Here is a 22119-nt window from a genome sequence, read left to right on the forward strand (position 1 = left end):
ATGAACCTCAACTGTGTCTCACACAAGTGTTATGCTGCAGTATTCTCTGCAGCATTGGGCTCCTGACCGTGGGTTCAACCGGGCTGATGTGAACAGTGTCAGGTCAGGAGGCAGCCTAAGTTCTCCTCCAAGCTTTCATGTTAAGTGTAAACATGGAGAGAAACACACAAAACTAAGGAAGACAGTTACAGAGGAGTGAGAGGAAAATGAAGATGCCCTGGGCCAGGGAGTCCAGGGACTGTCTTTTTGTTAGGTGTTTGTATAGCACCTACCACAGTGGGATTCCAGTCTACGGGTTAGATCCATAGGCACTTCTTTAACAATAGATAACAGAGAGCACACAGATGGGAACAAGAACAGAGGCTTCTTTTCTACCTAGCCACTGATCTTCTTTGGGATGGGAAATCCCCAGGTCTTTCAGAGGCAAGTGTAGGCTCTTTGGCCCAGAGGCAAAACCATGATGACAGAGTGAATTTAACATGGTGGAAGGAGGGTGGGGTGATGCTAACCGTACTTCCCTATCCACTGGTTAGGAATACACGGATGGACACTATGGAGACAAGTGGATAGGGCATCACACTGGGAGCCAGAAGATGTGGGCACTAGTCCCAGCTCTACCACTGACTTACTGAGTGGCCTCAGGCAAGTTGCTTCATGTCTCTAAGCCTCTAGTCTGCATAATAAGATGTCAGGACTGTCACTTGGAGCCTAGGATGTCTGCTGAGTCAGTGAGTCACAATGGAAACAGCTACAAGCATGGTTGCGAGCTCTTTTTGTTCAGTGTCACCAGGCTGAATCGTCACTGGGATTTGCCATCTGTTACCATCCAGTTTTTAACTTCTCTGCCATTTTGACTTTACAAATTACACCCATGTAATGCACAGCTATAGTAAGGCATTCGTCGGCTGTACTACTTTGGCCTAACTTACAGTTGCTCGGTTAGTGCTCGGGTGCTGTTGTGGCCTGTGGATATACAGGAGGTCACACTTATTGATCCGGTGGTCCCCTCTGGCCTTGCACTCTATGATACTATTTATGCCATATCAAGAGTCCTAGAACACTATGATATCAAAGGTCACTCAACCAATCACCACGCTTACTCTACAGATAATTTGCATACACCAATTTCATTGTAGGAGGAAGATGGTGAATTACTTAGTCCAAGTGCCACTCGCACAAATAAACACAACCTACACACACAATAACCACACATACACGCAGTCCCCCATTACAGCACCCTTCCCTCATTTACCACCTGGGCAAACCACCACAAATTTTCCAGGACTGTCACTCTGTGTCTCACTTGGAAGCCTAGAATGTCTGGTGAGTCAGCGTGACATGACAGAAACAGCTAAAAGCAGGGCAGAGAGTTTTTTGTTCAGAATATTACCAGGTTCACTCATCACTGGGATTGGCCATCTGTTACCCTCCAATTTTTAAATTCTCAGCCATTTGTTTGGTTTTTTACATTTTACAGATTACACCACATGGCAGCATGGGCTTTCACCAAGTTAGATCGTAAGCAAGGGACCCTGTCTTTGTTTGGGCGCTAGGCACTGTGCAAACACAACTCAGACTAAACACAGCCAAGGTAGAGAAGACCACCAGCAACAAGAGTCCTCATTGCTTTCTGCACAAAGCCCATTTGCTAGTTACACCCCCAGGTAGGGTGGAGCAAAGGGTGGGTGTGCACTCAGAGCTAAGACAGGACGCAATGCTGGGGATGCTAAATATAGAAGAGGACACACCAGGGAAAACAAAAGTATGGACAACAATGCTGGGCTAGTTAGGATTCCTTTGCATGTCTCACACTGACAAATTGCACCCGGCAGCTCGAAAACAGTTACCACTAAATAACTGAGGGTGCCATGTCATCTCCAACATTTGAAATCTGATTTTCAGAAACTCATGATAATTGCTGAAGTACAGCTTAGCATTTATTCTAAGAGAGAGTGCGTGCATACATCATTTGAAGTCTGGAAGACACGTCTGTCTTGTTAGCTGAATTTTGGAGAAGCGCATTTAAGAATGTGTGGGGCAGGGAAGGAGGCACAATGGAATATGCTCAAAACCAGAAGACACAGGCATGTGTCCTTGCTGCAGCTTTGGCTGCTAGCTTTCTCCAAAACCTTATGCAGGTCTATTTGGTTTAGCCCCAGTGGTGGGAGAACAAATTTGGGTGTAATGCGAATACTCCAGAAACTTTGCCCAAAGGCAGATTCCTTTTGCGACTCTATGCATCTTAGTGGCATGGCTACAATGGTGCAAATGCTGAAGTCGCGCCAGGGCTTCTGAGGTTACAGAGCCCAACCAGACGGCGTAGTGCTCCAGCACTTCATATGGTGCCCTGGCTCGCAACGCCACTCTTTCCAATTTGGCCCCTCTGTCAGAAACATAGGCCAAATATGAGTGATGAGTAGCATTGCAACGGGGCATGTGGGGGTTGCTTTGCCAGTCAGGTTTGGCCTAACTACCCCTCTGGCAAGATGGGGGCATGGCCAGGCCAAACTTGAGTGAGTAGCACTGCAACTTGGCATATGGATTCACAGCACCAATGATCACTTTGATTTCGCCTGTGCTGTGTGAGTTCAGGGTGGGCGATGGGATCGGGCAAAGGCACTAGGCAGCCAGGATTGGGAGAAACTGACCTAGTTTGGGCCAGGAACAGAGCGCTGAGTGGGGGGTGGGGGTTCAGTGAGTGGCTAGGAATGTCCCCGGCTGGGGGGCAAGTAGTTGGGGGACCATCGGGTGAGCAGGGAGTGTTGGGGTTGGCAGGGTGAGGGGCTGGGGTGAGTAGGAAATGCTGGAGGAGGGTGGAGTGCGTTGTGGGTGCTGTGGAGGGAATGGGGGATGTTAGGGCATGGTGAGGTAGATGCGGAATCGGGATGTTGGGACTAAGCAAAATTTTAGATTTGGGAATTGGGACCCTAACCTATTTTTGCACCACAGTCCTATGGGGCCTTGTTATGCCACTGAATCTCTCTTTGGGATTCTGAGGGTCTGTTGACACAGCAGTTAGGAGGTGTGATTGCAGCATGTGTAGACTTTAATCTACCTAGTTTGCTAAAAGTAGTAGTGAAGCCACTGCTGCTGGAGTGTGTACCGAGGGTCCTGGCTGTGCTAGTGTCCAGGAGCGCTACTCAGTGCTGCCTCGGCTTCGTTGCTGTTTTTAGCGATCTAGGTAGATCCAGGCTAACTTGGGAATGTCTACACATGCTGCAATTGCACCTCTCTGAACTACTATGTAGACAGACCCTACACCGGTTCCTTTATGGAGGCTTAGTGTTCTTTGTCAGTTTCAGGACCTATCTTGAAAAGAGCCAATTTATCCTGAATGGAGCCTAAATATGCACCAAAGGAGGAAAAATAAAGTAGGAGGTAAACAAACTCATCCAAACCTCGTCAAACATTCTGTGTGAGTATGATTTGAGTTCAGGGTTGCATCTTCATGTATCAACATGGCTCTGCCTTCCCTGCGATCAAGTGGACAGCGTACTCAGCCCACGGTTACACTCTCAGCCGCGCTTGGCTAGGGAGTGCCTTTAGAATGGAGAAAAGAGCCACGCAGCAAATTAGGGGCTTTGACACCAGATATCAGAAAGGAGCATGTTCCTAAGTGGCTTCATTGCTGACCTGTGTATGGAGGTGGATTCCATTGCAGCCTGCAAGCGGGGCTCAGGAAAAGGAATAAACAAACAGGCACTTTTGAGAAATTAAGAAAGCAATTTAAAAGTGGGTAATTAGATCTCCCTTTTGCGCTGCACTGGGAAAATTAAATTACTTTTTTATGAAGGTGTGTGCATCAGCTCAGAGAAGTATTGTAGCGACAGATTATTTTTCAAATAATTCTTTTTTTTCTCTTCATCTCCCCCTCTCTATTCCCCTGCTCTCTGTTCCCTGTGCATCCAAGGAAGTGGCACTTTTAGCCTTCAGCTGTGGCAGGCGTTCATCTCCAATAATTGCATTTGCTGCATAAATTGCAGCGACGTGAGGAATAAAATTAGTTTAAAATGAACCTAAATGGCAATATCAAGCAAATATCAGATGGATTAACCAATTTGTCCTTGTTTTAGGAACAGGCCAGGAGCAGGGACAAGCCAGCTCGGCATTTAAAACGATAGTGTTAAAAAAGAGAGGTAATTAAAAAGAGGGATGGGGGTTCATTTGGGAGGATGGAGTGGTCTAGAGATGCTCTGAACTGGGGTCTTCATTGCTATGTCTTAAAGCCGGGGCAGACGGGAACACTACAGAGGCACTGCATTCAGCGCACAGGGCAGCCAGACAAGGCCAGGGCATGAATAGGTTTGAAAGGTTTGTGCTGGTTGGCTGGAAGGGTGAGAGGTAGCACCACAGTTACACCAGGACAGCTGTTTAGGAAGACATTGATGGGTTCCAAAAAGAATCCCACCTAGTGGGCCTTTGCTGGTGGAGCTACTAATGTACCATTGGACAAAGGAGTGCCGGACACCAGAGCATCTAGACACCAGCACCATATTGGGCACTGGATGTGATCTGTAGGGCTTTGGGGGTAGGTTTATACAGCATTTTGGAGCGAGCAGGAGTAAGCCTCTCAGCTGGAGTCAACCGACTTGGGCTAACAGTGCTTGCACCAGCGCTCTAAGAATACCTGTACGGAAGCACTCTGAAGTTGTGGCTCGAACTGGAGTTCAGACGCTGAAGTCTAGAGAGAGGGGTGTACTGGGAGGCTCCCTCCCGCTCACTTCAAAATGCTGCATAGACATACACTGAGGGACTGAGCTAGAGGGTAGGGTCCTCAGAGTTCACTTGGCAATGTAGAGGGCAAACCTACAACGTGGCTTTGCTGGTGGGTTGGGCACGCATGCTCAGCATCAAACAGATCACTATTTGGGATTGGGAAGGAATTTTCCCTCAGGCCAGTTTGGTGGGTTCCTTGGGTTTTTTCACCTTCCTCTGCAATGTGGGCTGTGGGTCACTTGCTAGGATCAGTTGGGAATATCTCACCTAACCATTTCCTGGCCATTTGCATTGTTCTCTTCCTGTGGCATGTCCTGAGGACTTTAATACTTGAGTCTAACGCTGGTTATTGGGCTCAATACAGGGGTAAGAGGGTGCAGTTAGTGGCCTGTGATATGCAGGAGATCAGCCTGGAAGATCTGGTAGTCTCTTCTGGCCTCGCTATGACTCTGTGGGCATGGGGAAGCATCATAGTGGACATCCGCACAGGACATGGGGTGCTCAGACAGGTCCCTAAGGGAGAGGGAGTGCACTCATAGCCTTGTGGTTGGAAATCATGAGAACTAGATTCTACTCCCAGCGCCTCATGTGGTCCACACACATTTCCTCACTCTGCCTTCCTTGGAAATTGTTAAAAATCCCACAGCTGGCAAGCCTATATGTCCATTTCTGCCTTTATCATCATCTTTTACCTCTAGCTCCTCCTTATTGGATTTTCGAGTTGCTTTTGCTGACTTTATTTAATGAGGTTTATTGTTTGCTCTGCATAATTTTCAAAAGCATGTCACCCACTTGGAGATTGCCGTCAGATCTCCGGCTTAAGGAAAGGGTGAGGGTCCTTTGAAGCTACCTTCATTAATTCAGCATCTAGTTTCCGCATTTAAGAGTGCACGTGTTTGAAGCGCACAGAAGCCACTGTGGAAACATCTACGATGATTCCCACGATACTGCATATTAGAACGAACCATTATAAAATCACTGTGCTTGCCGTCCTTCCTTGCTTTGTAACTTCTCCCCAGATATCAAAAAAATGTAATCTGGAATATCAAAATATCAACACCCAGCTCTGATAATGACTTCCTAGGGCTTGAGACAGCATAAAACAAAGATTTAATTTTAATTATCAGCAGTTCAATTTTTCCAATCCCTGGTTATTGCAATAGACAAAACAGTTGGGAAGGGGAGGGTGCAACAAGAAGAAGAAGAAAAGCATTTATATATCACTGCTTGCCATATTTATAGCCTGTTTGTTGCTTCTGATAGGGAGCTATTGTCTTGGATTGTATTCATTCTTACTTTTGTTTTTACTTGTTTGTAATTGCCTTACCTTTACTTGAATATTCAGTACAGGGAGGCATGGTGCCCAGTATATTACATACACCTTTCCAGTAGCCCTGTCATGCATCTAGCTCCCTTCCCATCATGCCTGTTCTCTCACTTTTTCTCCATCTCAAGCCCCTGCCTGGTGTTATATTTAGAACATTGTTCACTTGTGAGGTGAGGTGAAGACAAAATTGTTCTTTGTGTAAAACCAGTTATCAATTATCCACACACACAAAAGAGTGGCTCCGTTACCTCCTGTCAGCATAGCTGCCAACAAAACAAATACCTGGCACCCCATCAAACTTGTTCTCTGCTAGTTCATACAGGAAGTTTATCAGGATCCTTAGCTCTGAATGCCCCTTTGGCATCAGAGACAGGATACTGGGCATCTTGAGGGATTCCATGGCCAATGCCCAAATATTCCCAGATCTTGATGTTTTGCTCTCATTTACATTTTTGTGAGACAATTGATCATTGGTGATAAGAGCAAGTGGACAATTTGATGCTAAATCAGTAACTAGAGCCTCATTCCAAGCTATACTTGTGTGTGAATTAGTCCTTTGGAAATTCTGCTAATTGCCATTATTTTGGTGTTTTGCTCCATCCTATCACAGCTGTTTTTAGCCAGTCAATGGACTTTAATACTCTGCTAGTTTCCCTTCATTGTCTAATATACATGAAGGACACTGGGGAACCTTACGGACACAGAAAATATCTTTAAGAGTCAGGTGCACACAAACAGATGCATTAAAATAAAATCCCGCCAAGGTAAGTAAATTCCCACCACCCATTATCCTAATAAATTTCAATTCTTTTTAAAAATGGAGGCAAGGGTTAGTCTTGATGGTACCTGGTATCAATCATGCATTTATTTTATACACCTCAGCAATACATAGCAATTAGCAGAGGTAACTCTATTTAGGTTTTCCATTGGAATGAGAGTCCCTCTCAACTTAAGTCACAACATTTCAAGCTTCTAATGATTGCAAGGTCATTTTGGTATTCTGCGTAACAGCCTTGATGCTAATGAATACATTTGATATGCCTGGGAACATCACGTTTTCCCTTCGTGGTTATTAGCTCTTATTGGTGGACACTTTGCTTCAATTGCTGCTGAATGCAGCGTGGCCTAAGAGAAGCAACCTAAACACCCAGATTAATTGTAGCGAGGAGCAGTCTCCAGTGAAGTGAGGCCAGGTGATAAGCCACGGGTGGACAGTGTGCTTGTCTAAAAGGTTTAGTTTTAGATTAGTACAGCATGAGCCTCAAGAAGGCTGAAAACTTAAATTTCCTTTGTGTTCTAGATGGGAAAAGTGGGAAAACAACTTATCACCAGCTTAGTGCAGCTCCTGTGTCTATACATCGCATGTGACATAATTTCTTTGCAAGATAGTGCAGCATCATACTAGACATCGAACTTTTTACACCACGTCAGAAACAGACATTTCGTTTCCCTCCAGTTTCCCTGCCTATAAATGAGAAGCTGGATAAATGGGGATGATGGGATTCAGTGAAGACAACTGATTTTAAAAGTCAAACCAATATACATGGAATTCTCATATTTTATTTTTGCTATTCAGTCATATTAATTTCTAAGGACCCTGATTCTGCCAGCCTTGCTTACATTCAAATCCTAAAAGCAGTCCCATTGGCATGAGTGGCCCTGCTTACAGAGGAAGCTATGGCTTGTGTGTAAATGCTGCTTTTTTTTTTTTAAGGAGGTAGCCTGGCCTAGTTGATATGGACACTGGACTGAGACTCAGGTGGCCCAAGTTCTGACCCTGTTGTTGGGTGATCTTCAGCTCTTTCTCAGCTCCTTTAAAGTGCTTTAAGATCTCCAGATGAAAAGAGCTAGCTTTTATTATTACCCAACATGAGTAGTGCTGGCAGCACTGAACCCTATGTGAATAAATTTTCTCATTGTTCCCTAGAACTCTAATCCTCCTTGGTAATTTAACCAGGAAAACTCAATCTTTGGGGAGAGGGCATTACAGAGGATTTGCCATATTGCCTCAGCCATTGGTCAACCAAGCCCAGTATCCTCCCTCCAGTAGCCAATGAAGCAGCCAACTGTGCAATGTTCTACATGGGAGCTGGGAGATGTTGGAAGTTCCCTCATTTATGTCTCCAGAAATGCGAGATCTGTACCCTTCCATTGACATTACATGGAGAGAGGAGTGGAAGCAGACGAATTAAAACTGGAAGAGCTGGCTGAAGGTATGAGCAGCAGCTGGTAATATTTATGTTTCAGCATCCCACAATATGATATTGAAAATCAGGTTTGCTGCTCAAGAGCAAGAGGAATCCATCCTACAAGTCCTATATATCAATATTTGCAATAAATAGGGAGCTTTGCATTTGCTGGCAGTAACCACTATTTCCCTTCTCACACTGGGCAATGCTTAATCTCCAACTCCTAAATGGTACACAGAATGACCCCTAGCCCTTCTTTTTCCATAAACTGGCTTAGTGCATATGATCATTTCTAGCTCCAACAACTGTAACAGCCTGCCACTTACATAGCCCCAGTGGCAGAGGCCTGTGGTTTTGGTGCTAAATGCCCTGGCTTTGATCTCTGTGCTTCTACGGTGGGTTACACGGCAAAAACAGCAGGTCAGAGGCTTTGTGAATCATAGGTGGCAGCTGGTCACATGCCTCATGGAGAGGTCCACGAACTGCAAAATTTGAGCGTGTGTATCTGGAGCTCTAACATGGGTTTCCTTTGATAGATCATTGGTCTGTCCCTACACAGTTTACCAACAACAGAAACCCAAAAGAGCTAAATGTGAGGGATAAAATGGTCCACTACCAACTAGTTTGCCCAGTTCTGACCGTAAGCTTCTTGGGGCAGGGACTGTGGAGGTGATTTTCAAAGCAGTTTAGGGGATTTACCCACACTTCTTTCCATAAAAATCAATAGAAGATTGGTGTCTTAATTCCCTAGACTGCTTTGAACAACCTCAACTTGAGCATTTCCATCAGGTCTCACACCACACAGCATGCACTGGAATAATAATACCAGTGGGATTTTGATAATCAAAGAGTGCCCTTTGTAAGCCACTGACCAATGGGGAGTTCAGAGGCTGTAGCACTGCCTGCCACTCGGGCTGAATGCTTTGAGGAGAGGATACTGCGCTGGATTTGTTGGCTGAGCGAACAGTGCATTCTCATGCTCAGATAATGCAGAAATAAAGTGCATTTGTAACAGACAACAAAAGGATTATCCCCCATCCATTTCAAAGCACCCTTCATTCCACTCAAGGATTACATTTTCCTTTACTTATCTTGCAAATGGTTTTTCATAAAAGCGCATGGCTTATGACATATTCCAAAATGTGACTGGGACAACGAAAGCATGTATCCCCAGAGAGAGATTCCATTCATTGGTATACACTCACTGCTATAATCTAATCTGACTCGGAGGCGGTGCAGACTTCTGAATATCAGAGACCCTGAACAGATCAACTTTAAAATCACAGCTGAATAAAAAAAAAAAATTGGCGGTGGGAGGGACAATAGCAGTGGCAGACCTTCAGCATTCACATTTACTCATCAGCTGATGACAATATCTGTTTTTCTACAGCATCTGTCTGCCGAGAACCTCTAAGCGCTTCAGAAACATCAGTTCCATCTGGCTTCACAATGCCATATGAATCCTGGAAAAAAACAGCTCCACCATCTACACATAGGGAAAATGACACACAACTGGTTCCTATGCACTATGATAATACAAATAATAAAATAACACTGCTACCAACAGAGAAGGTCAAGAGCCGCATTCAAAGCTAAACACTGAAAGCTGATGGCAAAGGGCAAAGCTGGGAATGAAATCCAGGAAGCTTGGCTCCAGCTCTAACCACTACACCATGCTCCTCCCTACCACGCAGAAGGGATGGCAAGTATTGCCATGTGAACACACTGCAGCAGGGCTGGGAAGTGTGGTGACACTGGAACTGGCTCAGTTATGCATGAGTGCTTTGCAGATGTCTATATAGAGCTCCACTTGGTCTCAGAACACAAGGTGTTCAATGGACAATGGGATGGAATTGAAGAAGGAGATTTCAGCTGAACAGCAGGAGCGATCTCGGAGGCCTTGTCTACATGGAAAAGGGGTGGGTTCTTTCCTTGGTACAACCAAAGGTGTGAATTTCACCCAGTATTGTTACACTGGGATGACCCCCATATACCCCACTCATTCCAGTATAAAAGGTGGCTTTCTTCAGCTTAGTTTATGTCACTTAAGAAGGGAGCTAAGAAACTGAAAAAAGCCATTCTTACACCAGAATAAGTGTCAATCCCAGGGCTCACACTGGTATGAGTGTGACCACAGTGCTATAACTGGTCAAACTTTCCAGCACAGAGAAGGCCTGAGGCAGTGGGATAGTCGCCCAGGGGACGTGATGAGTCATGCTCGCATTATTTAACACTAGACTGGATGTCACCGGATAACCGCCCAGGCCAGCCCCTCTGAGTCAGTAGTTTCAATCTGAGAATGATTATCTTCTGACAGGCCCATGTGAAATGACTTTGATGGGTCTCGGTTCGGTTCCCGGTGGTGAAATGTTTGCATTTGGGGGCATGATTGGCATGAACTGGCTCCTGCTGGAATACCCTCAGCAGTCACCCAGGACTGCATATGCCATGGAGCTGAATTCTCACCCCCCAGGGTGGACCCTCCAGGCTACAGTGTGTATTGGGACAGCGTGGGGGAAGTTTGTTCTACTGCTACCCACTACTGTCCCTGTTCTGGGGGGGAACAGAGGGGTGCAGTCAGAATCCTGTGCTCTCAAGCTGGCATCTTGCATCCATCCCACATCCACACACAGAGAATTTAAAATAAACAGAAAATAAGGTGGACTTGGGGAGGTAGGGAGCAGCCTACCAGTGGCAGGAGGGAGTGTAGCAGATGATAGGCATCCTGTGGGCGTCTGCCATCTGCAATGCCTGTGATTCTCAGAGGGCTGCGAGTAATTCAGAGGTCTCTGGAAAAGCAGCTCACAGGCCCAGGAGAAAGAACCCCTTGTGTGGCTTTGAAGGGGCTAGAAAGCAAACAGAAAACACTTCCCCATGAACCCATATTGCTGCTCGGGGGTGTTTTACAGGCAGTGACCATAATATTCAGCCCAGATGTCATTTTGCAGTAATGGCCCTCAGCATTTATTTTACTTGCGGGAGGGCAGGGGAGGGATAAACCAGCGCAACAGTGAAGGAAAATAATACTGTCTAGTTGGGTGATAGAAGGAAGAAAGGGTGAGTACATCTTCTTGGACTCTGAATAGAAAGGGTCTTTATACTGCAGCAATGCATCTCCCTAAATATAATGGATGGGCTTATGTTCCAGAATTCATAGTTGGGCCCCAGAAATTTGGTAGCCTGCAGCCAAACTGCTGGAACCTTTCTGATTCTGCTGAAGAGCCAGTTTTCAGAGGGGGTGTGGGGAGGGGAGAGAACAGGGCCTATCAAATTGCTGGGTTCTTACTGCTCCCTCCTTCCCGACCCTTCTTGTAAAAATGGGATTGGCTGCTCTCACTCCCCATTGCCCTATCCAAAAACTTCTCAAGGTGGCTCAGGGGAGAGAGCACACTGCCCACCTCCTGCAGCAGCTTTGATTTGCTGCCTTCTCCAGAAGGCAGGGAAGAGGGGAAGGCAGCCAATGAGAGGGGGATTTCCCCTAGGCAGTCTGAAAATTGTATGAAGGCTGGGTCTTCTCCTGTCATCGAAATCCTGGCTCCAACAGGGCCCAAATCAAATTTTATCATGAGAGATGAAAACATTGTTGCTTTTCCTAACTGAATCATCAATGTGTAACCCCCTATTGCCTACACAGCTTAGTAGAGAAGGTCCCTGTACCCCAACCATAACAGTGGGCTGTAATTTGGTGGTGTTGCTATAAGTAGTAGTGTGAACACAGGTTTCAGAGTAGCAGCCGTGTTAGTCTGTATTCGCAAAAAGAAAAGGAGTACTTGTGGCACCTTAGAGACTAACAAATTTATTAGAGCATAAGCTTTCGTGAGCTACAGTAATGCATCCGATGAAGTGAGCTATCACGAAAGCTTATGCTCTAATAAATTTGTTAGTCTCTAAGGTGCCACAAGTACTCCTTTTCTTTTAGTGTGAACACATGATCATTGCTAGCTGCAGAACGGCACTCTTTTCTATGGAAAATGTGGACAAATTAAAATAATTTCGTTTCCTTTGAAATTTTCAGTTGAAAATATTTTGACTTTTCATCTAATACCCAACATATTTCAGGAAAAATTGGAAATTTTTGTTTTCAGGTCTCCAATGAAAATTTTAAATGTTTTGTGGAAAGCAGCTACTTTTTATTAAAAAAAAATAAATAAAAATAAAAGGAGTACTTGTGGCACCTTGGAGACTAACAAATGTATTTGAGCATAAGCTTTTGTGAGCTACAGCTCACTTCATCGGATGCATACAGTGGAAAATACAGTGGGGAGATTTATATACATAGAGAACATGAAACAATGGATGTTACCATACACACTGTAATGAGAGTGATCACTTAAGGTGAGATATTACCAGCAGGAGAGCAGGGTGGGGTGGGGCGGGGGAAGTTTTGTAGTGATAATCAAGGTGGGACATTTCCAGCAGTTGACAAGAACGTCTGAGGAATGGTGGGGAGAGGAATAAACATGGGGAAATAGTTTTACTTTGTGTAATGACCCATCCACTCCCAGTCTCTATTCAAGTCTAAGTTAATTGTATCCAGTTTGCAAATTAATTCCAATTCAGCAGTCTCTCTTTGGAGTCTGTTTTTGAAGATTTTTGTTGAAGAATTGCAACTTTTAGGTCTGTAATCAAGTGACCAAAGAGATTGAAGTGCTCTCCAACTGGTTCTTGAATGTTATAATTCTTGACATCTGATTTGTGTCCATTTATTCTTTTACGTAGAGACTGTCCAGTTTGACCAATGTACATGGCAGAGGGGCATTGCTGGCACATGATGGCATATATCACATTGGTAGATGTGCAGGTGAACGAGCCTCTGATAATGTGGCTGATGTGATTAGGCCCTACGATGATGTCCCCTGAATAGATATGTGGACAGTGTTGGCAACGGGCTTTGTTGCAAGGATAGGTTCCTGAGTTAGTGATTCTGTTGTGTGGTGTGTGGTTGCTGGTGAGTATTTGCTTCAGGTTGGGGGGCTGTCTGTAAGCAAGGACTGGCCTGTCTCCCAAGATCTGTGAGAGTGATGGGTCGTCCTTCAGGACAGGTTGTAGATCCTTGATGATGCGTTGGAGAGGTTTTAGTTGGGGGCTGAAGGTGATGGCTAGTGGCGTTCTGTTATTTTCTTTGTTGGGCCTGTCCTGTAGTAAGTGACCTCTGGGTACTCTTCTGGCTCTGTCAATCTGTTTCTTCACTTCAGCAGGTGGGTATTGTAGTTGTAAGAATGCTTGATAGAGATCTTGTAGGTGTTTGTCTCTGTCTGAGGGGTTGGAGCAAATGCGGTTATATCGTAGAGCTTGGCTATAGACAATGGATCGTGTGGTGTGGTCTGTATGAAAGCTGGAGGCATGTAGATAGGAATAACGGTCAGTAGGTTTCCGGTATAGGGTGGTGTTTATGTGACCATCGCTTATTAGCACCGTAGTGTCCAGGAAGTGGATCTCTTGTGTGGACTGGTCCAGGCTGAGGTTGATGGTGGGATGGTAGGATTTGGGAAGCTTACTCCCTTAGGCTGCTTTGCAAATCCTAGCCTAAATCTTCTGACTTCAGGACTCCAGCCAATCAATTAGTTCTCCTGCTGGGCAGTTATCTCCCAAATCCATGCTCACCAGCCTTTTATTTGTTTACTTGTATTTTAGGAAGGGTTAATAAATTTCACTCACCCTCTCTATCCTGCATTTCAACCCTGTAAGCCCTCAAGGTTTTGGCACAAGCAGAGCTGGGAGAAAAGTGGATTTTTCAGTTCATTGGAAATTTGGTCCAGGCTTTTAATTAAAATTTTTTAAATGTTTATTAAAATTTCCATTTAGTCAAAAACCCAATGTTCCTTCAAAAAAAAGTTTTGATAGAAAATATTCGACCAGCCCTACTCTCTACTGCTTTTCATAATAGGGAAAATTACAACTTCACCAAGAACTGTCCTGACAATTAACACCAATTCCTAATTGTTTATTCACCTATGCTGCCAATTTTGATTTCAGTGGGGAGCTACTTACCTATTTAACTATGCTTCATATTGCAACATGCTGGGTTGTATACATGTGCAACTCTACTCTTTGGCTGAAGGAAGGTACAGTTTATTTAACTTGTCCAGATGTTTATTAGCTCCCTTTAATGCCACGCAGCTAGAGCAAAAGGCCAAAGCCTTTATACAACAGCTGAATTTTGAGAGTTCAATTCCCCATGCCGCATGCATCCAGTTAGCTATTATGCATTTCTGAGTCCAAAAATCATCATAAAAGTTAGTCACTGCATTGACACTCAGCATTGTCATTGTTTATAATAAGTCTGAATCTTTAGTGGATCACATGAGAATCATAAATGCAGCCCTCAGCTGGCATGCAATTGGCCCAATTTGATTTGGCATTGATTATTCATGTTGATCTGGGTTCTTCTGTTTTGTTTATGCAACTACTTGGATTGGTATAAACAGCAACACATTTTTTAATGGATTGAAAAATTTGGAGAAAAAAATCAAGGCAATATGACCAGAATCTGCCAAATCGATGCATCTTGAGGAAACAATACTGGACATCTATATATCGCTTTAATTAACACTTGTAGAGTGCTTTGGAAGCATAATTAGCATTCAGAACTCCAAAGAGGTAGGTATATATCATTAACTGTGTTTTACAGAAGGGGAAGGAAACTGAGGCAGAGAGATTATGTGACAGAGCCCTAGACCTGACTGTCATGTGGACTAGTAGAACAGTGAAATCATAACAGCCATACACAGGTTCCAAGGACTGCTCTGGGGCTATTGTCCTGTGTCACTTAAGGAGACCATGGTTTGAATCAATCTTGGGATTAAAACTGTAAAATAAGTCTAAAGAAACCTGAAACCAGGCAAAACTCACCTTGATTCTGGTACAAGCCCAAAGTCAGGTCACATTTATGAGCCTTTTAACAAACTTGGTCTGATTTTCACTCAGTTCTAGGGCAAGTGACAATTTGGGTCAAAACCACGCAGAACTCAGTGATTTATGTTTCTAACCTAAACTGAGCTTTGCTTTGGATTGAGGAAGTCTCTGGGAGGAGTTGGGTGCAAACCTATAGGCAGCTTCGGAAACCAGTGAAAAGGATCATTCAAGTCCCCTGAGAAGATCGATCCAGAGCTACAGTTGAGAGGCACAGGTAACGAGAGCAGGACACTTAGCCCTGTTCCAAGTAGATGCTGCTCCCCACCATCAGAAAGCTCTTGAAGAACTGGGAATGAGTGGCCGGCTCTGGGAATAGGGTAACCAGACGGCAAGTGTGAAAAATTGGGAAGGGGGTGGGAGAGTAATAGGCACCTATATAAGACAAAGCCCCGACTATCGGGACTGTCCCTATAAAATCAGAACATCTTGTCACCCTCTCTGGGGAGTCCCAGCACTGGCACGGCAGGAGCATTTGAGAAAGCAGCAGTAGCAACCTGCTCAGCACCAGCGGCAACCTGCTCAGCACCAGCATCTTGCCCAGCTCCATTCCATAACAAGCCTCTTTGCTTTCATGAACGTTGGACATTCATGGGGAACAACTGCCCTCCCCCTGCAGGATGTAAGCATTGGCCACCCACTTCAGTGGAAGCTACCAGGACCCTGGGGCTCTAAAGGGAGAATAGGACCTTAATAGGATCATTAAGTTTATAGATTCATAGATACTAAGGTCAGAAGGGACCATTCTGATCATCTAGTCCGACCTCCTGCACAGCGCAGGCCACAGAATCTCACCCACCCACTCCTATGAAAAACCTCACCCATGTCTGAGCTATTGAAGTCCTTAAATCATGGTTCAAAGACTTCAAGGAGCAGAGAAGCCTCCCTCAAGTCAACCATGCCCCATGCTACAGAGGAAGGCGAAAAACCTCCAGGGCCTCTCCAATCTGCCCTGGAGGAAAATTCCTTCCCAACCCCAAATATGGCAATCAGCTAAACCCTGAGCATATGGGCAAGATTCACCAGCCCGATACCCAGGAAAGAATTTTCTATAGTAACTCAGATCCCATCCATCTAATATCCCATCTCAGGGGATTTGGCCTATTTACCCTGAATATTTAAAGATCAATTACTTACCAAAATCCCATTATCCCATCATACCATCTCCTCCATAAACTTATCGAGTAGAATCTTAAGACCAGATAGATCTTTTGCCCCCACTGCTTCCCTTGGAAGGCTATTCCAAAACTTCACTCCTCTGATGGTTAAAAACCTTCATCTGATTTCAAGTCTAAACTTCCTGGTGGCCAGTTTATACCCATTTGTTCTTGTGTCTACTTTATGGTCCGCTAGGCCACTGGGGCCAGGCCTAGGTACCAATAAACCCTGCCACCACAGTGGATCTCAGTATTCACTAGAAGGGAGGTTTTTGAGTGCATGCAGTTTTCATAACGAGGAGGACGTTGCAAGCACCCCTTTCTCACCTGGAAATCTGGGGTTTACCCTGGTTTTGTTGTTAGGTCAATTTGGATGGATTAGCACAGCTCTGACTGTAATTAAATTAGACTCATTTAAGGAATGATGGGGTGGTAATCATGGAACCCTCCTGCTTATAAACAATAGAAATGGGTCCAAAAGGCAGCCTGCGTGTCTCACACCATGCTCCTGATTTCTCGAAGCCACATCAAAAAGACATTTGCAGTGCATGCTCTTTTCGGAAAGTGGATAATTTGTGCAGATCTCGGTGTTCTTTGGAGCCACTACAAGTTCCAGCTGCAGCACAACATGTGCCAGCAAAAACCTGTTTAATCCCCATCAAGAGACACTTATTGGACCTCTACTGAAAATTGATCCTGTGCTCAGATGATAGTTCTGGCTCTGGCAGCTCTGCTTACAGGGCATGGGGGGAGGTTGCCCCAACTCACAAGGGGAAATGCAATTCAAGTAAAATGGGAGGACCCTAGACTAAAATGCAGGAGATTTTGGTTCAGTTAATCTACTGTTGCCTCCCAGTGTTATCTTGGGCAAGCCATATAGTCTCTGTGCCTCAGTTTCTCATCAATTTGTTGTTAAATCCGTTAATGTTTGTGAGGAATGCAGAGGCTCTGGGGGCGGGGACTTATATCTTAAGATTGTATATGGCCACCCAGTGCTGTAGCATCTGAGCCCCTTCCATAGGCATGTAAAGTGTCAACGTAATTAAAAAAAAGTTTACCTTAATCCTGATTTTAGGCTTAACCCACTAGGGAGCTCTGCAAAGCAGGATTCACCCAAGGATGGACTGCATTGTATATTGAGCTGTCTAACAGGAAGTTCTGTTGAAAGCCTGTGGCAAACTTCCCCGGAATTCAATGGAGCAGGATCACCCCTAATTGAGGGAAGCATTAAAGAACCCCTGGGCATGTAGGAAAGATGATGGTGCCCCGTCAAACATCTTAGCCTGCAGCTACCACTGCATAGCAGGATATCTAGATAGGAAAGCTCATTTTTATGTGCATATAAGGAATTTAGTAGGAGTAGCCAGAGTGACATCATCAAAGCCCTTGGAAATTATTGACTACCAGTCATGCATTTTACTCATAACGCTATTGGCCAGCAGGGGAAGTCACAGGGCCCAGGAGTCAAAGGACTGGAAGGGTGCATGGAAACCAGATTCTAACTGCAGAAATGCCATGGACTCAATGCGTGACCTTGATTGAATCCCTTAAAGGGGGGCTTCTATCAGCCCAGCTGAAGTTTTGGGTGGGAACAAAAATCCGCACTTCACTGACAATCACCCAGTATTGTAATGCTCAGAGGTCCAGCCAGCCCGTACAGTCTGAGTGCATCAGAAAGTTAAGCAGCCAGGCAACCAGTTGCTCGGGAGCAGCAGTACAGTAATTCTGCCAGCAGGGCTGAGGCAGACTGGGGCAGACAGGGGCACAAGAGCCATGTATTTTTAGAAAATACATTGCAGACTCCCATGTTTCTTGCAATCCCACCCCACCGTGAGCTGAATGTTATGTGAACCCACAACCCCAAAGAATATCAATTTGCGGGTAGCCGGGACAAAATTTAATCTCAGGGCACTGCAGATTTGGAGCAGTGGGCCTCGGGAATGGCTGCTGTTGACACAGCCTCTCTAGAAAACAAGGGATACCAGCTCAAAGGGAATGCTCTGGTTCTTATGCACAGTGTTTAAGGCCATAATGGATCATATGGTCTGACCCAATTTGGGTGCATGTGCAGTGCTGCCATCCACTAGTGGCAAGAGGCCTGTAGGAAATTAATAGTTTCATATCAAAATGAGCTGGAAGGAAACACATGAAGGCAGGTCCTGACCCCACAGCTCTGGTCCCCGCACTCAGCTCTGCACTGTATAGGCATCATTAACAGTGCCATACAGAGCCAGGGCAGAATCCGCCTAGAGCAGGCACAGCATAGGGTAACAGGCAACAGCCCTGTGCTGCCCCCCCACAAGACTTTTTGTAGGAGGCACACTGTGGCTGGCATGTGGGCTCCCAGCACAAAGCAGAGTCTGAAGTCTGTATTTTAGCAGGTCCCCACCTCTGTCACAGTTGCCATGAGTGTGCGTGTGTAGTTAGGCAGGCAACAGTGAGCTGGCCTGCACAAAGCCCACCAATTCATCACACCTTAGCCACTCTCGTTACTGTGAGAAGTCATTCGTGGAGATCATAGAATATTAGGGTTGGAAGAGACCTCAGGAGGTCATCTAGTCCAACCCTCTGCTCAAAGCAGGACCAACCCCAACTAAATCATCCCAGCCAGGGCTTTGTCAAGCCGGGCCTTGAAAACCTCTAAGGAAGGAGATTCCACCATCTTCCTGGGTAACCCTTTCCAGTGGGTGAATGGGGAGATGAAGGGGGTGGGGGGTGTGGAGGGAAGAACGGCACGCGCCAGCAATAGCAGCGTTGCCAACATTTTAGCAGGGGACATGAATACAAAGCCAGCTTTCAACTCCAAACTACCCCTCCCTTCTCCAAAGGGTTAAAAAAAGTAATTAAATGATGATTTCTTTATAAGTGCTGGACTTCTGAGGCCTGTTTTGTTTTTCCTCCCCCTCTCCTCGTGGGGGGGAGATTTAAGATAATGGCCCTATTCTCTTCAGAATATATTAAACTCAGAGATAGAGAATCCCATTACTAATGCCTTTCAGCAAAGCCCAGGCAGTCTTTTAAAGTCAAACTTTAAAGCATAATGTGCACTGATCTTGCTGAAATCTTTCCTGTAAGGATATTTAAGTGATGGGCAAGTGTATCAATGGGTTCAGGTGAAGTATTGATTGTGTATCTTCAGGGGGATGGAGCCACTGCAGAGTGCTTTGGCAGACGGAACGCATGACACTTATTTAAAGGATACTTTGGTTGCAGGGGGGAGCAAAATCCCAACCATATATGCAAATAACTAATTATTCTAGAAAGTCATGGGACAAAGAAAAAAGAAAGAAAGAAAAGAAAAGAGGAAGGAGAAGGGAGAGAAACAACGCAAAGGATGTGCCTCAAGGAGCAGAATATGGGACACACATTCTGCACATGCTTCCCAAATGCAATTTAATATTCTTTTCAAATTCCCTTTTTTCTCTTTTATTGCAAGAGGAAAGCTGACAAAGGAGCTATCTTCACATTCCCTTGAAAAAAAGGGATGTCTTGCCTGCACTGATGGCGAAGGGGGGCTACTTTTGAAAGCCGCCACGGCTCGTTTGTCTGTTTCAAAAAAAGCTTTTTTCATTCACTTGTCGACAAGAGGAACAGCTGCTAGGGGCTAAGCAGTACAGCATACATCTACCCTGTTATGGGCTATATACCCGCTTCCCTTCCCATGCACTATCTATGCTGGGAACATACAAGTATATGGCTTGTTAGCTTATCCAGCTCTCTCGAAGATCTGACCTGAATCCAAGATGCCTAGAGCCTTGAGCTGTCAAGCCAGTTCAGGAACAGTCCCTCTGTCAACACAGGATGTGCAGAGAACACCTGGGGATGCTAGCGGGACAAATAGTGATGGAGCAATATCAGATGCAGTCTGCATTAGCACGGCTGAGGATCTAAATGCCACACACAGGGCTCAGTGAATCTTCTGAGTAAAGTTGTGCATTGTGTTAGCATCTAAGAGCACAGGGAATTTATGGAAAAGGCCCTAGCTATTGGGGTAGCCCATCAATCTGCTATATCGTCAGGGTAGCAGTCAAATCAGAGTCCTTGGGGAATGGAGAGGGAAGGAAGATCCCCTCTGTCTTCCAGAATGGAACTCCTGCCTCTGAGTTTAGACCAGGTCTCTTAAAAGTCCACCCACCAATCCTGAAATTGTAACACCCCCCGCCACCCCACAACTAAACACAAGGTGAGGATGGGGTAGGAGAGGAGAACAGAGTCTTGTTCTGGGGAATTCGGCACCGCTGCTTCTGCTCCAGGCTAGAGCATGCCAATGAAAATTAATGGAGGGGCAGGGAAATGGGTGGGTAATTATTTCAGAGCTACTAGAAGGCAGAACTATAGAGCAAAGGGTTTGGGACTTGTGGTGAAGGGGCAGCACCACTTTTTAAAAAAGCTCTCTCATCTTTACTGCAAACTAGACGCAAGCCTGGGATGTGGATTTTAAACCAGGCATAAGGTCCAGCCTTCAAACCTCTTGCCCTCTCAAATTTCACAGGGGCTGGGATTTGGAGTTCTAGATTAGCCTATTATAGACATAGCCACTAATTTAGAAATTCTGATTTAGTTTGGCATCCAGATTCTGGGGGGCAGTATTCAGACCTGGGACTTCCAGTTCTGGATGATCATTACTGAACACAAGGGTCCAAATGTGCAAAAGGGCATGCACTCTTCTGTGCAAACTTGAGTTATTAGGGTGTGCAACACCAGTGCACACATTTGGGGTGTTTCCATGCACTCACTGCTTTGTATCTATGCAACTTTAACTTGTGCATATGACCAATGCACATGCATGTATCACTTATTTCCCCCCATATATATTAGTCAGGCTCACAAGTGCAAACACTTAAGGCAAAGAGTAAAGTGGTCGGGGAATTTTCAATGAAACCTTTTTCATCGGAAAATGCCAGTTTGTCACAACAAGGACTTTTTGTGGAAATGTCCCAACAAAAAAATCAATGGGAAGGCTTCTTGGGATGTAACTTCTGGTCAAAAGCAGAAACAAAAAGAGACCCTAGAACAGACCAAAAGCCCAGTGGTTAGGGTACCTTTCTGGGACCCAAATCACAGCAGGGACTTCAATCTGATTCTGCCCTTGTGACAAGTTCCCAATGCAAGGTAGAGTAAAATAAACCCTACCCCAGGACTATTTCCACAGGAATGCAAAATAGTTAGCCATCAGGCTGTAAAGTCTCATCTTGATTAGAGACTTTGGTTTTATTATTACCCTTGTTAATTGATTGTCAATTAACACAGGTTTTAGCGTTTACAACTGTTTTAGTTACGACAAGACCATGGAAAAGATCTAGTCCGATTTCAATGAGACCAAAAAATGAAATAAACTCCACCAAAATATTTGCGTATCACATGGTCTCCAGGAAAACACTACAAATTGATTCAGTTTGATTTCAAACTGGTAATTGCCTTGCTCAGAAAACTTCCAACTTGCACAGTAGCAAATCCTGTGGAGGAAGTCGGGCTATGCTGTGAATTGGGAATGAAAGCCTGGCACGTGGTTTCATGTTTGGTAATGAAAGTTCCACAGAGCTCCATTCTCTAGCCAGAGTAATTATCCCCAAGCAGACTAAAATGTCCCATACAGTCCCCGCTCCCCTTCTATAAATATGCTTTTGATTTAAGGAATTATTATAAAAAAATTTGGAAGCCTTACAGTCATCTACTGTGCATTTAAAGGGAAAACAAAGTCCCTTTTGCAATTACCATTCCCTAAGAACTTTAGATTCCACATTTTTTTTGGTTAACAATGTGGGGATCATAGTTACACATTTATTAAGAAGAGGCCACTTACATTCATCTCGGCACA

The 22119-nt window shown here is 45.0% G+C and overlaps 1 protein-coding gene across 2 annotated transcripts in view; it reads right to left on the reverse strand.

The window, feature by feature from the left end:
* KIRREL3 (kirre like nephrin family adhesion molecule 3) overlaps positions 1 to 22119 on the reverse strand; it is a 760787-nt gene that overhangs the window by 649134 nt on the left and 89534 nt on the right. The window lies entirely within an intron of this gene.

This window comes from Dermochelys coriacea, chromosome 22 (genome assembly GCF_009764565.3).
Source record: "Dermochelys coriacea isolate rDerCor1 chromosome 22, rDerCor1.pri.v4, whole genome shotgun sequence".
In the NCBI taxonomy this organism is placed as follows: Eukaryota; Metazoa; Chordata; order Testudines; family Dermochelyidae; genus Dermochelys; species Dermochelys coriacea.